Raw genomic sequence first — 15,459 nt, 5'->3', positions numbered from 1 at the left:
GCAGCCAGCGTCAACCTCTGCTCCAGCTGGGATAAATAATGACGCATAATCGACGTTTAGTGATTCATACACTGACAGGGCTGCATTTAAAAGCCGTCTGTCTCGTGCAGGATGTGCACTGTTGTTGTTTCTTCATTAGGCCACTCAGGGTTTTAATTTCAACATGACGATTCCCTGAGGAGACGCCTCCCAGCCTTTCTTCTATCCAAATATGGCAACATCTTTTACACTCAACTAAAAACATATTCAGAAAATCCTCTTCTTCCTCCACACTGATCTAAGAAAAAGGAAAAATATAACCTATTGACCTCTTCTGCAGCTGACCGAGAAAAAAAAAAGTTCCAGGGCATGGGAAAACCTCTCACCAGCAGGGATACTGTAGCTACATATAGCAGGATAATAAAACTGATAAGGTAGGTGATAAATGACAGTTTATTTTAGCCTGTTGGAGGAAATCCCACAATTTTATTTAATTTATCTGTTCATTTATCACATTCCTGGTTAAAAGTCTTCCATTTCACCAGGGAGCTGAAAGCCCCACAGAGACTTCATGTTTTAGAAACAGTGAGGTCTACAGTCCAAATTAGCCACATGCAACTTCCTAAGAAAGTTTTAAATGCCATCAAATCATTGTAAAATGAATTATGTAATGTTTAAGAGTTATATTCTTCACAAGTCTCTTGCCACACAATGATCTGAATGAAAACAAGAAGAAGATTTTGTTTCCATTAGTCTTAGCAGATTGTGACGTGCACAACATGCAAAACAAAAAGAAGTTAAAATACTCTATTTCTCTTCAGGTGAGTTCATGTATCGTTCTGACCCCATTTTTATTTCAGTCTTATCTGCAGCCCAGAGGTAGAGTGACCTTTACCTCCCCAGTCCGATCTGAGTCTCTCCTTATTTTCCGCACAGGCTGAAACTATCTCTTCTTATTAGAGAGCGGACTATAGTCAACCTTAGAAAGACATATTTAATAAAGTTGAGTACAGGGCTGCTAACATCCAGCCCTGATGCAAAATCAAAAAAGTGGACATGATAAAGCTAAAAGCTTTTTCCATGGTGGAAAGAGAACATCTCAGATCTTGAAGTTAGACCAAAAGGATAAAACATATTCAAAAATAATAAATGAACCAATAAAACATAAAACAGAGAACTGTACTTTGAAAATCCTGCCCAAGGATGTTAGTGACACAAAACCTTGACCCCTGAATTTCTGAATAACTTTAGGAACCAGGGTTCATATCTCAGCTGAGACACACACTCAATTATTCAATTAGCCAACTGACAGAAAATGAATAGTAATAATAATAATCATTGGCAAATCTATTGATAATAAATACATAACTAGTCATTTGTGAAGAACACAAATATTTTCAATCTCCATCTCAAGTGATTACTTGATCAATCGAGCCAACGATGTGCAGATTAATAAATAATCATAGTTACTGTCAATTGCTGTGTCCTTTCCCCCCCACAGACACAAACGAGACACTTGTTATCAAATGCTGACGACACACAATCTTTCTCAATTCCTTGTGTTCTCAATTTCTGCATCTTATGACCGAATTGTTTTTTTTGACCATGTATTTGCATATTTAACCATATTCTCATATTACAATAAGGTGATTGAACACTCTTAAAAGTCAAGTTTCACGTATACACATGTCTTTACTCAGCTCAGATAGACGTCAGTGTGGGACAGTTAATAATGGAAATGTTAATCTACAGGTTAAAGACAGATTTGTCAACACAGCATTGATTGTCTCCTGAATCTGATTTGAACAAACTGATTTGATCTGTGGTGACATGAACGTTTAGTGTGCACATGTACGTTTCTATGCATCACTGTCAACAGCAGCCACATCTGCTCAATACTAATAATGATACTAATAACAAGATAAAAAAGATGACCTGCAGTTAAGTAAGTCATGCTGCTATGAACAAACTCCCAGTGGTCTCATCTCAGGAAACATGGGAAGTTTTGTCTGGGTTTCCGTCTCCAAGGCAACAAAACACTGAGTAAAGAGAAAAGAGTTAAGTTGAAGTTATGTAATTTCCGGTCCAACTTGTACAGGAGCGAGTCGATCAGACTATTTTTCACATTTTCACTCAAGAATGAACATGTTACATATCAGAATAAAAAGGGAACCTTTTCTTTCTCTCTCTCTCTGTGTGTGTGTGTGTGTGTGTGTGCGTGTGTGTGTGTGTGTGTGTGTGTGTGTGTGTGTGTGTGTGTGTGTGTGTGTGTGTGTGTGTGTGTGTGTGCGCGCTACAAGGACACTTATCAAACACACAGCAATCAGCTCAACAAAAAGGGACAGATATAAAGCTTAGACCCTGGGCAGGAGAGTCGCTTTCATTTCCCAACAACGCTCGTTATCGAACAGCCTTTGGCTATAAGCCCCTCGCTCCCCTAACCACCCACCCACCCACCCACCGCCTTCGCCTCCCTTTCCATTTCATTTTACCCAATTCATTCAAAACACAACCGCTATAAATAAATTACATTGAATTCATTCTTCAGGGCCGTGAAGCAGTGTTTACACTTGTAAACACAGACCGGTTCGAGTGCATCAGCTCAGAGTCTGATCTCAGAGGGGGGGGAAAAAATCCTGATGAGCCTCTGAACAAAATGAGGGTCAGGAGTAATTGATTATCATAGCAGCAAACAGAGTCCTACTGTGCATGAAGAGAACTGCTGCCCAGATTTCAGTGTTATGAGTCTGAATGCATGTGTGCCTCTTCAGGTTTAGAACAAATCCCCCCCAAAACCTTGTTATAATGCAATTCCCACATCAGACTCAATATCAGGAGTGTTTTCTGTACACTGCAGGTGATTTATTACACAAGCCAAAGAATTCCCCTGGATACTGACCCTATTGTAAACATGCCTATGTCCAATCTCACATGCATTCATAAATGCTTAATAGCGTTTCTATTCCATGAGGGGATTCAGTCCAGTTTTCCCATAATTTTCAGGCCCATTCTATTGGCAGCCTGCTGAGGATAAAACTGGCCCATTATATTATGCTACATTATATATCCAAACCTCTGGAGTTCCAAGCAGCTAAAGATAGACTCTTTATCAGTCTGAGAACTTTAAAATAAAGTAGTTATTAACTCTGGCAGAAGCTGGAATTTTAAGTAACGTTACAAATGGCATTGTGCGTCTGGTCTGGGGGGGGGGGGGGGGGGCGACGAGGGCATTTGATATAATAATCCCCTCCAAAAAGATCTTAAGAGCGTTTTTCATTCTTCAACGTTGCAGACAGTGTCAGGGAGAGGAAGGCTGCTGGTTTCCATCAAACATGACAAAGCTTGGACTCACTGAGTAAAGAGGAGAAAGAGGCTTTTCTTTTTTTCCCTCTGTCTGTTCAGTCTGGCTCGCAGGCACACGCTGGCTGATCGATAAAGGCAGATAGAAAGAGAGAGAGGCCAGTGTCTATTGATCAGTCCTGCACTGGATGTGATCCCTGCTAGAGCCGAATCATTATATATTCACACCGTCCGCTGCCACAGCTATCATGAGCCAAGGTGAAGGCCAAGGTCATAAATAATGCTACAGCACTTTCCTTGCGAAGATCCCAGAGTAGTCAAGTGAGGGGTTAAATGGAAGCAATGGGGAAAACTTCTTGTTGAAACATTAGTGAAGAGTCTATCACCAACTTGCATCTCACTTTTCTACAGAGACCAGCACTGGAACATTAAGGAGGCCAGACTCAGGCTACAACCAGTTTACACTATACAGGTGGTGAGTCCGAAATGTTAAATCCCTTAAAGGAGAAGCTATCATGACCTAATGAACAAGGCATGGATCATATCCGCTTGTGTAATGGTATTCAAGCCGTAAAAGTAAAAAAGCAAATTAGATCTAGCTCTTGATACTCAATACAATTTCTACAAACCATAGACATTAAACATGATTGGACTCAATCTGGGCCTTCCTCAGGTGAGGTTGTAGTAATAATGGCCAAAACATCCTATCCTATTGTCGTATATTGGGGTTGCGATGATGTGAAGATGATGAAGGAATCTCCGATGACACCGTCTTAATTGTATAAAATGTTTATTACAAAAAAGTTCAGCATCAATACAAGCAATGCAATCTGCATATGGAGAGATCCGAAGTCAATGTGAATCTCTCCTGCCTGGAGAGAGATTCGGAGCCAATGTGAATCTCTTCTGTCGAGGCAACCTCATCTCCTCGTTTATATAGGAGGGTTGTTTGCGTAAACCTAAAGAAAACACATCTGGTTTCTTATCCAGCTCTTCACGGTTATACAGTGACAGGAAGGGAGACGACACTAGCCCACATGTAGTGTTCCCCTTCGAACTGTGACCTAACACCCTACCATTTGTTCAGGCTTTCTCCAAATTCCTCAGGACCTGTGAACATCAAACCTAAAGATAAATTTCTTTTATGGGGAGGACTACACATAGCATTTCAGACACCACACTATCATCTAGGGTCCACGGCTGATGATGTTTCAGAAATTTAGAGGGAGACAAACCTAAAGCCAAGAAGGAAAAACTACTACTACTACAAAGAAAATTTGCAAAAGAGCAACAAAGAAATTCAATCGGGACTAAACTCTGAATAAGGAAATGTACAAAGTCAAGTTTAAACCAAAACCTGGAGGGATAATTCTGACAGGTACAGAAGTAATGATGTGTTCCTCACTTCCACTGGTGGTCACCCACATCTGCTGATCCTTGAAATCTGCTGCTGGATGTTAATTCATCCTCAGTTTGGAGAACCTTCAAACGTTTCAAATGATATTCAACATATTGTCCTGAGAAAAAAAATAAAGGAATATCTTGTGAAAAGAATGGGTCGGGAGGCCAGTCCTCAGTTTTCGTCACATTGTGTCGTCGTTTGTGAATCTGTCCCATGCATATGTAAAGTAAATGAGACTAGAAGGGGACGTAATGGTGGTTTTATTATGGGTCAAAACAGTCAAAACATAAGGTGGGTTGATGCTAAGAATTTGAATTGGACGCGACGTGCTAAATGCTTCAGTAATTCTGTGTCACCACCGTGGAAAAGTGAGCAGCTGCCGCCACCGTGATGCAGAGAAATGAGCGTGACACATACAGAGACATCGAATTAAACCAAGCATCTCTCAGCTTCTCTGCCTTAATGTTATGGTTGCACTACACAAAAACAGGCACACAAAACACAGCACAGATAAACCACTTGGTGAATACTGAGAGAATATGTAATTATGTGTCCTACACCGAGGAAAAGAGAACTCAACACACACTTTTCAAGACAGTTAATCTCTTTCAAACGTGAACCAAAAAAAAAGCCTGCTCTTTACGCTCAAACAACAAGTCCCAAAACTGAATAATAAAAACATCTGATTAGCATCATCTGACCTTTAACAGCCCAAACACAGACAGCAAACATTCATTTTCAACTGTGAGTTAAACTGGCCTTTGAGGCACAGCTTGAGAAAGTCTTGGAAGACACGACAGGGTGTGATGCAAGTATCAGAAATGATGCTTGTCGTTGTAATTCTGAACAGCATCTCAGCAGTGAAATGTGAAGGTCGTGGGCAATGAGGGGGGCATATGTTGGGGAAAAGATCCAGCCTCCTGGATTAGAGATCCCTGGGGAGAGCAGGCTCTCTGGCCCCTGCATGACATGCTGTCACAGTTATGGATTGGTAGGAACATGTAAAGACCCCCCTGAGAGCTGGTGTGTTGCTTTATATCTGGCCAGAGAGGAGTTTGTTTTCAGAAGATGCGAGACCGCAGGCATGGGCCTGGATGCTAATAAAGTCTCTTCAATTGATTGTGGACTGGGCTTGGTCATATATTTTGACAAAATGTTGATGGGAGGAAGGAGATAGGTCTGAAGTAATCAAGGGAGGAGTGTTAGCCCGCTGGGATTTGCTTTACACACACACACACACACACACACACACACACACACACACACACACACACACACACACACACACACACCTTGTAGTTATCTGACACCGAATCTGGTTCAGAGTAAAAAGTCCTCAGGTAATCATGCAGCCATGCAGGGACATAAACTCTTGCCTGCTGCAGACTGACCAAGGCTGCAGTTTGTTTTTATTTTCATCATTGATCAACGTGCATTTTGATTATTTAGCCAATACAACAGAGCAGAGGGAAAACAGTAATTACTAGAATGGGACTCACTAGCGCACACACACATTCAGTCAAGCTGCAGCATATGTAACGCCCTCAGATACCAGTCCGGGAAATATGCCTGAAGGGTGAAAATGTCAAAAACTCTGGAATTCATTGACTGTTTAAAGTCAACAGGTATTCATTACCCATCAGCATTTGAGTGAGAGCGTTAACAGCATCAGCGTGTAGCTGGGATAAAAAAACAAATGTTATCCTTTAACTTTTCCTATAACTTTTCTTTTCTCAAATATGTCTTGGAAGGAGCACCCTCTCTGAAAATGATCAGGCTTGCACCTTCCTGCAATAGCTGGTGCGAAAGACATCTTTGAAGTGCGAACCACAGTTTGTAAGGAGCAGATGGGCTGACTAATGGAACTCCTGACTGGTGCCGCGTGTCTCGCTGCCAAATCACAGTGAGAGATGGCAGATCGGCTCATTTGGGAACGGGAGCAGGCTGCAGAAGGAATCACCAGGAAGGAGAGAGGAGCAAGAACTCAATAATAAACAACACCAGACATATGTTTATTTGATTTCGGGACCTCTCAGCTACTCATTCTCATGTCTGGTGCTATCTGACAAGATGATGTTGTTACTGACTCACTGCGAGCAGTGCGCGCGAATATCTCGGCAGAAAAACACTGACGCAAAATATCAGTCAGTCATACAGAGGAAAGAATCTACTATGAAAGTGAATTGAAGGTAGTTGAAATGTAATCGGAACTGAGGGAGTTAAACTGTCAGTAACTGAATGGAAACACAGGCATTGTGCTAAACTCTTCCAAACTGCCATTCAGTGACAATTTATGTATTCCAGCGTAAAATATCCCAGAGGCGCGCTGACCTTTCAGGAGAAATTCAGGCAAGAAGAATACACAATGAGCCTCTACAGCAGGAGATGAGCCAACTGATTTACATGCATAAGTCTTTATCTAAAAGAAGATGTTGGAAATATGTGATTTAAAGCGTTAATGAGAACTGATTCACAGTACCAATTATAGAGATGTATTAAATGATTTACCGTATATGTGGAATTCAGTATCAATACAATGCAAGAGCCAGCTATCATTCATTAGATGCCTTATATAATAATATAACCAAAAAGTACCTTGAATTTCACAGATTAAAAACAGATCCGGATCAGGAATAACTCAAAAAAGTGCCAATATATGTGAGTTCTAACTAAAATAGTTAATCAGCCCTGCTGGGCCTGTACAGTATACTATACTGTATATAGCACCGAGTCAAATCTATATCATCGTGGACACAGATGCTGGCAGTGCTTTGATGGTATTTTGGCATGCTGGAGGTAACCATAGAAACCGTGGTAAAAGAGAGAGGGGGGGATCCCACCGCCTCAGTGATGCAATGGGAATTTTCCTGCCCATATTCCAGGCTGTGAAATTAACACTTTGAGATTAAATTTCACAGCCTGCTGCCAACTAGTACAGACTGCTTCTTCATAAGCAGCTGAACCCCCACATGTGTATTAACACACAAACACACCAAATGCTTACACACACACACACACACACACACACGAACGGAAGATATGCAAAGAAGGATTAGAGACATCCTACTTATTTGGCTTTAATTTCCTGCAACAGGAAGAAAGAAATGGACACATGCATAACAGTTTTTCCTTCCTGCCAGTTGTGACCGACTAAGACAGGAGCATCATTAACACTCGAGTTGTTCCTCTGTGGCACCTGCTGCAGGTTGAGCTCTCTTTATTTGTGATTTATTGCAAACTGGGTCTTCACTTTCAGTTTAAAATCCAATTAAATTGGTTTTGATAAAGTTCTCACATCACAGAAATTAGAACAATCTTATTATAACGGACAGAAAACACGGCCAAAGCAGTTCTTCATCCTCTCCTTGTAAGCCTCAGAAGACTGTTTTCATGGAAGCAGTACTTTGCTCCTCATGACGATCAAACTGACCTTCTTGGAATCCACAAGTGTCTCTTTTATATGAATCCACCAACACAAGAGAACTGGCATTTTGTTGTTTTCATTTAGTCCTTTTATCAATGGATGTTATTTCAACTGCATTTTGAAGACATCTATTATAACTCAGATCCTTGTTGTGGCAACAAACCCAAAGAACAAAGTGTGGGCAGGGATTTATATTAAAAGTTTTTAGGTTTACAAGCCTCTACAATAATCTTTATCTGCAGCGACTATTATCCAAAGTTCCTTATTTCCTTTACCCCCACGTGTCGACAGATGCGAGACGACGATCAAATGTCTTCAATAACAATGACAGAATCCTCACATGACGCAGGACCATTTACCCCCCCGCATCAGTTAGCATTGAAATATTTGCCAACAGTGCTGAGAGGACCTGACTGAGGTAATGATCCAGGTCAGTGGAGGATAAGAGAGGGTGAGAGAGAGAGAGAGGGAGGGAGGGAGAGAGAGATAGAGAGAGAGCAAGGGCACAGCTGTGGGAAAAGACCCAGCGGAAAAAACACATCCTGTGTTAGCTCACAGGGACAATGTATTATAGAGGAGAGAGTGATGTACTGCAAATTCAATCAGTGTAATAATTTATTTAGAGTATTTATTTCTGCCTATTAATGGTAGTATATCAATTTATTCTCTCATATTTCCCAGGAGAGCTTATAGAAGACTTGTCGTGTACCTTCCGTACGTGCGTTTCAAAGAGCTCCATCTTAATGTGCTTTATAATGAGTTCATTGCACGGGCAGGGTGTAGAGGGCTCTGTGGACCATGCTATGTAATTTTAAAGGATTATTGCAATTACCAAACCATAACAATCAAATCTAATCATCCAAATCATTTTATGGTAATGCCTGAGTGATTCATCTTTTCTAAAAAAATTAATAAAATACTCCAAACAAAAGAGGACAAAGCAGGAAGCGTCGTAAGGACAGACTTCAAAGTCCTCACCAGAAATCTTGTGGCTCTGAAGACGACCAGCTAAATCACAGATGGATCTCTGTGTTCATCTCCCGCTGGGTTTCCCGTAATTATGAGCCCATCAGCTGGATGTATTGTTTTCTTTAAAAGTGTAGTATATCTGCAGCTCATGAATTGGAAGAGTGGTTGTGTGTGTGTGTGTGTGTGTGTGTGTGTGTGCGCAGTATTACAGTATCACCGCCTGCTGTAATCAATTCCACTGCTGGCACTTGGCTCCCTGAAAGGCAGTGCAGTGCCAAAGTGTACCCATACATCCTGTGGAAGCCTCTTTTCAGAGGTTTGGTGGCTCGTGTCGATTCTGGCTGCAGTGATGAAATGTGATGGAAATAAGGGCAATTACTGCTGAAAACATAAAAAGAAGCGGGCGGTAATTAGACTCTTTGTGGGTTTGGATTCTAACTGAGGAATAGTATTAACCCCTTAACATCCACATCCTCTCTTTTATTTACTCTTTTATAAAATGAGAATAAAACTTATTTTCATTTTCTAATAATTCTATTGAATCTCTTTATCTGTTGCTGGTGTTTCTAATTAATTAGAGAGATCATATAGTTTATAGCATGACTAAAACACACGTGAACAAAACCCCACTGTTCCCAAAGCAAGCCTGCTTTTGTCCGACCAACAGTCAAAACCCAAACATACTCGTGATTTTTGATGAAATAAGTCAGCGTTAAACAGCAAATCCTCACATCTGAGGAGCTGGAAGTTGGACCAGAGACTGTCAGAACATTCCAAACTTCTGTAAGTGAATTGTCAGAGAAGCTGAATATATATGACATCGCATTTCAAATAAAGATCTTCTTCTTTCAACTCAGAAAAAGTTAAGGGTGAGTCATGCCAGCTTGTTCTCTCATCAGTTTTGATCCCAAAGCAAATATCTGCCAACACTTTGCACTGATGTGACATTGATGCTCTTTTCCCCTAAATTTAAATTTCCCACATGTCACTGGGTGAAAATCATTAAGAGTTATTTTTAGTTAAGGTAATGATTCATGATAATAACCTTTACTTAATTAGCTGTGGATATAACAGCTCATGGGTCAGAGACTGGTGGTGATGTAGCTTGAAATTAAATGAGACAGAATATTAAAAACTCAACATTTAAAAAAATACTATCAACTTAAAAATATATTGATTAGACATAGAGGGCCCTGATATTACTATTATTAATATTGCACCAATTACAGATATTTCTGATAAAAACGTGAAAATACAAAGACTGCAGCTTTAAGCCAGGCACAATCTTCCTCAGTGGTGTTTGTTATCTTGAGCGGACATATTTGTGCAAATGTGATAAAATACGTGGCGCGCTGGGCTCGTTTACTGGAGCGAGCAGGGCTGAGCGGGGCTCTCACTCAGATACAGTAACTCATGCACACAATGAAGACAGCAGAAAGTGACACGTTTATTCAAAAACATCCGCCCAGACTTTAAACGTGTCACGTTCGATGCCGCTCACATTTGTTCTCCCAGCACATCTCACTAAACAAACAAGTGAGAGATATTGGCCTCAGTGGCTGCTCCTGCCACACAGAGGGGAGGTCGCACTCCTTCCTGTCTGTGCAATTGCTTTTGCTCAATGATTTATAAAAAGGAGAACAATCTGTGCACAGATGGGACAAGACACACATATATATTTACATATCCTGACCTGTCACAAGGAGACCGGACTTCATGCCCCTGGCTTTAGGTGATCTCTGACACAGAGAAAATCAGTGAGGAATCAGATACCAGAGTGTGAATCTAACCAAAGGTGAAAAAAGAAAACCGATGTGAGGTTGTTTCAATTCTAATCTTTAATGCAACAAACCACTTGAAAAACAGATGTTTTCTAGGGACAGATAAAGATTCAGCCTCAGGAATCTGCATGTGTTATAACTGTGTGCGTGGTAAGTCGGGAGAGCCAGGGTTGTGTTCTACCTACACCTGATCCAGCCGGCAGATTGCCAAGCCAACACATCGGTAGTTTTTTCTTTCGAGGGTGCCCTGGGAGAATTCCTCCTAAATAAAAATATTCTCATTTCACTATTCTTTTGATTTTGGACAGGAAAGTACGTTTTGTTTGGAGTGTAAATCAGAGCAGCACGATTTCAGTAGATGGTGTATTCAGCGGAGGATGACGGATGTTGTATGGCTGATATAATTGCTTGACTATCTTATATTGTATACACCTAGATTCCCTTATGTGTTGCCTTATGTTCTCCATGAGAAACAAACACATATGCTCACATTGATAGTTTAACAGAATTATATATTCAACAGATTAATATACAAAGTAATTTTATATAAAAGTTAAAATATTTCAGTTTGTTTTAAGTAAATACAAATGTACCATCATTATATAATAATTTGGAGCCACAAAGACTGTTTCTGAATAAAGCCTTCCATTCCGACTGGAGTAATGTAATTCTGCATCACTGGTAAATGTTTTGATCAGAAGAGAAACATGGCAGAGTGACAGAAAACTATGTGATCCATCAGTGTTTACGTTCACAACACTGCATCCTACATACGACATCCTACACTACATTACATTCCTCTAAGGCTCTGTGCAGCATGAAATGTATGTTGCCGTCTATATATAGTCATCATTATTATGCAGGAATACCTCAGAGATGTGCATGCATAAAGCATTTGCTCTAAAGTGGCAGCCTGCATGGCTTTTGTCAATCCCTGAACAATCAGTCACTGTGCATCATTGATACAATGCTATACCATGTCAGACCCAGTCAGACCATAATGCATTCCACTCTTATACTGTCACAAAGAGGAAGTCATTTGTGTCTCAGGGGCATTATTCTGTATGCCATGCTACTGCTATTGCTGCTGCTGACATTTTGTCTACTTGTCCTCATGATACGATCTGGGCGAACCTTCCTCCACAAAAGAAAGCTTAATTAACCAATACTTCGGAGTTTTCCAGCAGCCGGTCTGTGCATCTGTTGTTGTTGTTGGCCTCGTATAGTGAAAAAATCCCTGAGAGGATTAATTTACTCTTTCTTCTAATGAGCAGTTACACAGGCATACCTGCCCCGCTGCTGCTCCTCTGAGGATATAGGCATCAAAACAGGATGTGTTATGCTATACAGCAAATGGAGTGACTGGGTACTGAGAGAAACATGCAAAAAAAAAAAAAATATATATATATATATATATATATATATATATATATACATTTTATATCCATTTATGAAAATGACATTTGAAGAAGTATAGCGGCATGTAAATATTCAGGTTCAATGCACATTAAATAAATATTCCACTGATTATATTTCACTTGTAAGATGTTGGTTCAGAAAAAGGCCAGTGAAAAGATGGATGGATGCGTGAATCAGACAGCACAAGGGAATTCAATCAAGCATGACAACAATCAATCTATAAACATGACATGTATTTACTTAGTATTATATATAGTACGTGAACTATTTCACTGTGAATCCACAGGAGGGCAGCAGATAGATTGTGCTCATTCAACATCGGTTCATTGCAGACTGAGAAGTGTTTTTATCCTTCTCATGTCAGTTCTGTGGACGCTCAGCAGCAGCATCAACAAAAAGGAAACTGACCGCACATGGATTCATTGAAATGTTTTTTTCCACCTCAGATGTCTCATGTGGCAGACTGACCCACCAACCTGAGGCTGGATCGGGGTTTTTAAACTGGGCACTTAAGCAGGGGTTCACAGGAGTCCGTGTTTACTCATTATGGTTAACTCTACCCTGAGGGTCACACACTGGATCATGACCATGTTGTATATTCAGTAAATATTCTGTGGCTGCTAGCACCTTCTTAGGAGTTATTAATGTTCCTGTCGATAATTCTGTAGAAAAAACAGACGAACGTATTCATTCTGGACCTCTGGGAGACAATATAATAGACAGAGTAAATGATTAGCCATTAATCATCCACAGTGCATCAGCTGCGACAGGATTTCTGTTGCTATAGATTCAACACATCTGGTGTCCAGACAGCCACATGTTCGGGATACATCCTGCGTGTTAGCCCTCATGCTACAAGTTGGCCTAATTAAGTCTAGTTCAGTGTGAAACACGATTACGGAAGAAAGGCTTTATACAGTGTTGTACATGGAGCGGTCTAATTCAATGACTGGATATTCAAAATCAAATCCCCAGGAGGATATCTGGTCTTCCACCAAACAAAGGGTCAATGTTCGACCCCTGGCTCCTCTAGTCCACATGACAAAGAATGTTCAGACAAGACACTAAACACTATCGCTGTGTGTGAAGGATGTGAGAGACAAAGAGCGTAAGAGTGATTTACAGTGACTGGAAAGAGGGGCTGTCACTTTTTATTCAAAGTTAAATTGGGGGAGGGGGGTTCCTGCAATCCAACTGTAACGACCTGTTGGAATTCAAAATATACTGGAGTCTAGAGGCACACCGGACCGTTTGAAGTACTTTGCCTCTAGCTCCAGCAGAGGGCGCTCACCATCTGCTTGACCTGCATGCACTCTTATCAGTAAAATGAACCAAAAAGTGGGATGCGAGCAAGCAAAGCCGGCTCTATCAAAAACATCTGAACAAATTGTGTGTCGTGTGAAATTCCTTCAGACTTGATGTAGTAAAAAGTGACGGCACATATGCAATGATTTTCTAAAACAAAAAAATGGTACAATGCTGACATTCAAAGGGTTTCTTCGTGCTGGTGTGATGAGCGCCACCAGGTGATTTCGAAGTAAAAGCAGATTCTTTGCAGTTGGATGTTTTGCCTCTAATTTCATGGTGGAGGGGGACATGCAACAATGGTCCCCAGTTGAAATCTAACCAAGAATGTTGCAGTCCTGCGGTATGCACTTTAACCATTCGGCTTCCAGGGAGACCCACTGGATCCATTTTTTTTTTATTCTGTGGCATTACTGTGTAACGTGTAACTCTCAGATGTGATAGTTATGGATCTTCCATCTCTTGCAGCAGTTTTTTACATTCCAAACTGCAACGATCTGATAACATCAGAAATGTTACACAACAATCTGTGACAACAACTGAGTGCAAAACTATGACGCTCTTCTTGGAGAGACTCACAATCTGCAATGTTATCCCCACACAATACTCGCTCTGTCTCTGTCAGGGTCCTGGGCAAGAAAACAAAACAGTAATGACACCGTTGGATCTTTACTGTATTCATAACATCCAAGAGACACAGGTCTGTTTCCTTTTGTGAGCGAGAGAAGGTCTGATCAAACACTCAGCTTCAAAAGGTGGGAGGGTCACCTGATCCTCTACGTGTGTGTGGTAGTTGGGGGCCTTCATGCCTTGGGGTAATAGCATAATAGTTACCAACCCACCCCAGGGGCCAGCTCTCCTGCCCTTGAACAAAGTGACCTGCCTCAGCATATTTGATTTCAAGGGCGAAATCTGTGAATTGATGAGTTCTCGTAAAGAGACAGAAAGAGCAGACTGTGCACTTTTTGGGTGAGCAGAGACATCACTGTCAACAAGATGCAAATGAAAATATTTGATCAAACATTTATATTGACGCCTCTCTGGTTTTCTACATAAGGTTTTGTTTAATTCTGCCACCGAGTAAGAGTAAATTGTTTAAATCATGAAGAAGTCGTAAAATCCGTTGCAGCCTTGGAAGCCACATGAGACAAAGTTGCAGAGCTCTAAATCTTGCAGTTGTTGAGGATTATAAACCATTGTGTAGTTTATAACTGGAGTAAATATGCCTTTTAAATCTGAGTAAGCAGATCAGGATTTTAAAGTTCACTGGCCTTGACAGGGAATAAGAAGAGGTGCAAGAAGGAGACGGATGGCTAAAGTTAAATTCAAAATGTATAGGTTGAGATCTAAGATATACTTTGGTTCAAAGACATGTATCTTTTATTACAGGTACCGAAATGTATATTTAAATTGATGTGGAAAACACAGAGGTTGGCTCTGATTGTACAAAGATGAAGAACATGGCACTAAATAATACAAGCAGTTTAATTCTTTGCATGGAAAATGCCACAAAAAAGTGTGAAATAAATGTCGATTGTGTGATGACAAGACAAATCTTTGTCTAAACTTGTCAATTCCAGCGTGCAGGTTAGAAGCTCTCTTTTTTTCATGGCCAAAGGGATTTTGAAAATAGTAAAAGAACAGGAAGGGGAGGAGAGTGTTGCACGGGAAAGGCGTCCAATGGTAGGTTTACACCTACAGCGTACATCCAGTGAGTCAGACTATAAGCAATTTACAAAAAGTACAGTTGATAAAGAAACTGTACTTGTACAAATGGATAGCAGACAAAATATCCATGGAAAAACCTTGGTGGATGTGACAGCAAATTCCTGTGTCAAAATGTGTTCACCCTTCAGCAGACAACTGCTGTGCGGTGGCGC

This window comes from Paralichthys olivaceus, chromosome 2 (genome assembly GCF_024713975.1).
Source record: "Paralichthys olivaceus isolate ysfri-2021 chromosome 2, ASM2471397v2, whole genome shotgun sequence".
NCBI lineage: Eukaryota > Metazoa > Chordata > Actinopteri > Pleuronectiformes > Paralichthyidae > Paralichthys > Paralichthys olivaceus.
The sequence above is the reverse complement of the archived record's forward strand: the minus strand, read 5'-3'. Positions refer to the sequence as shown.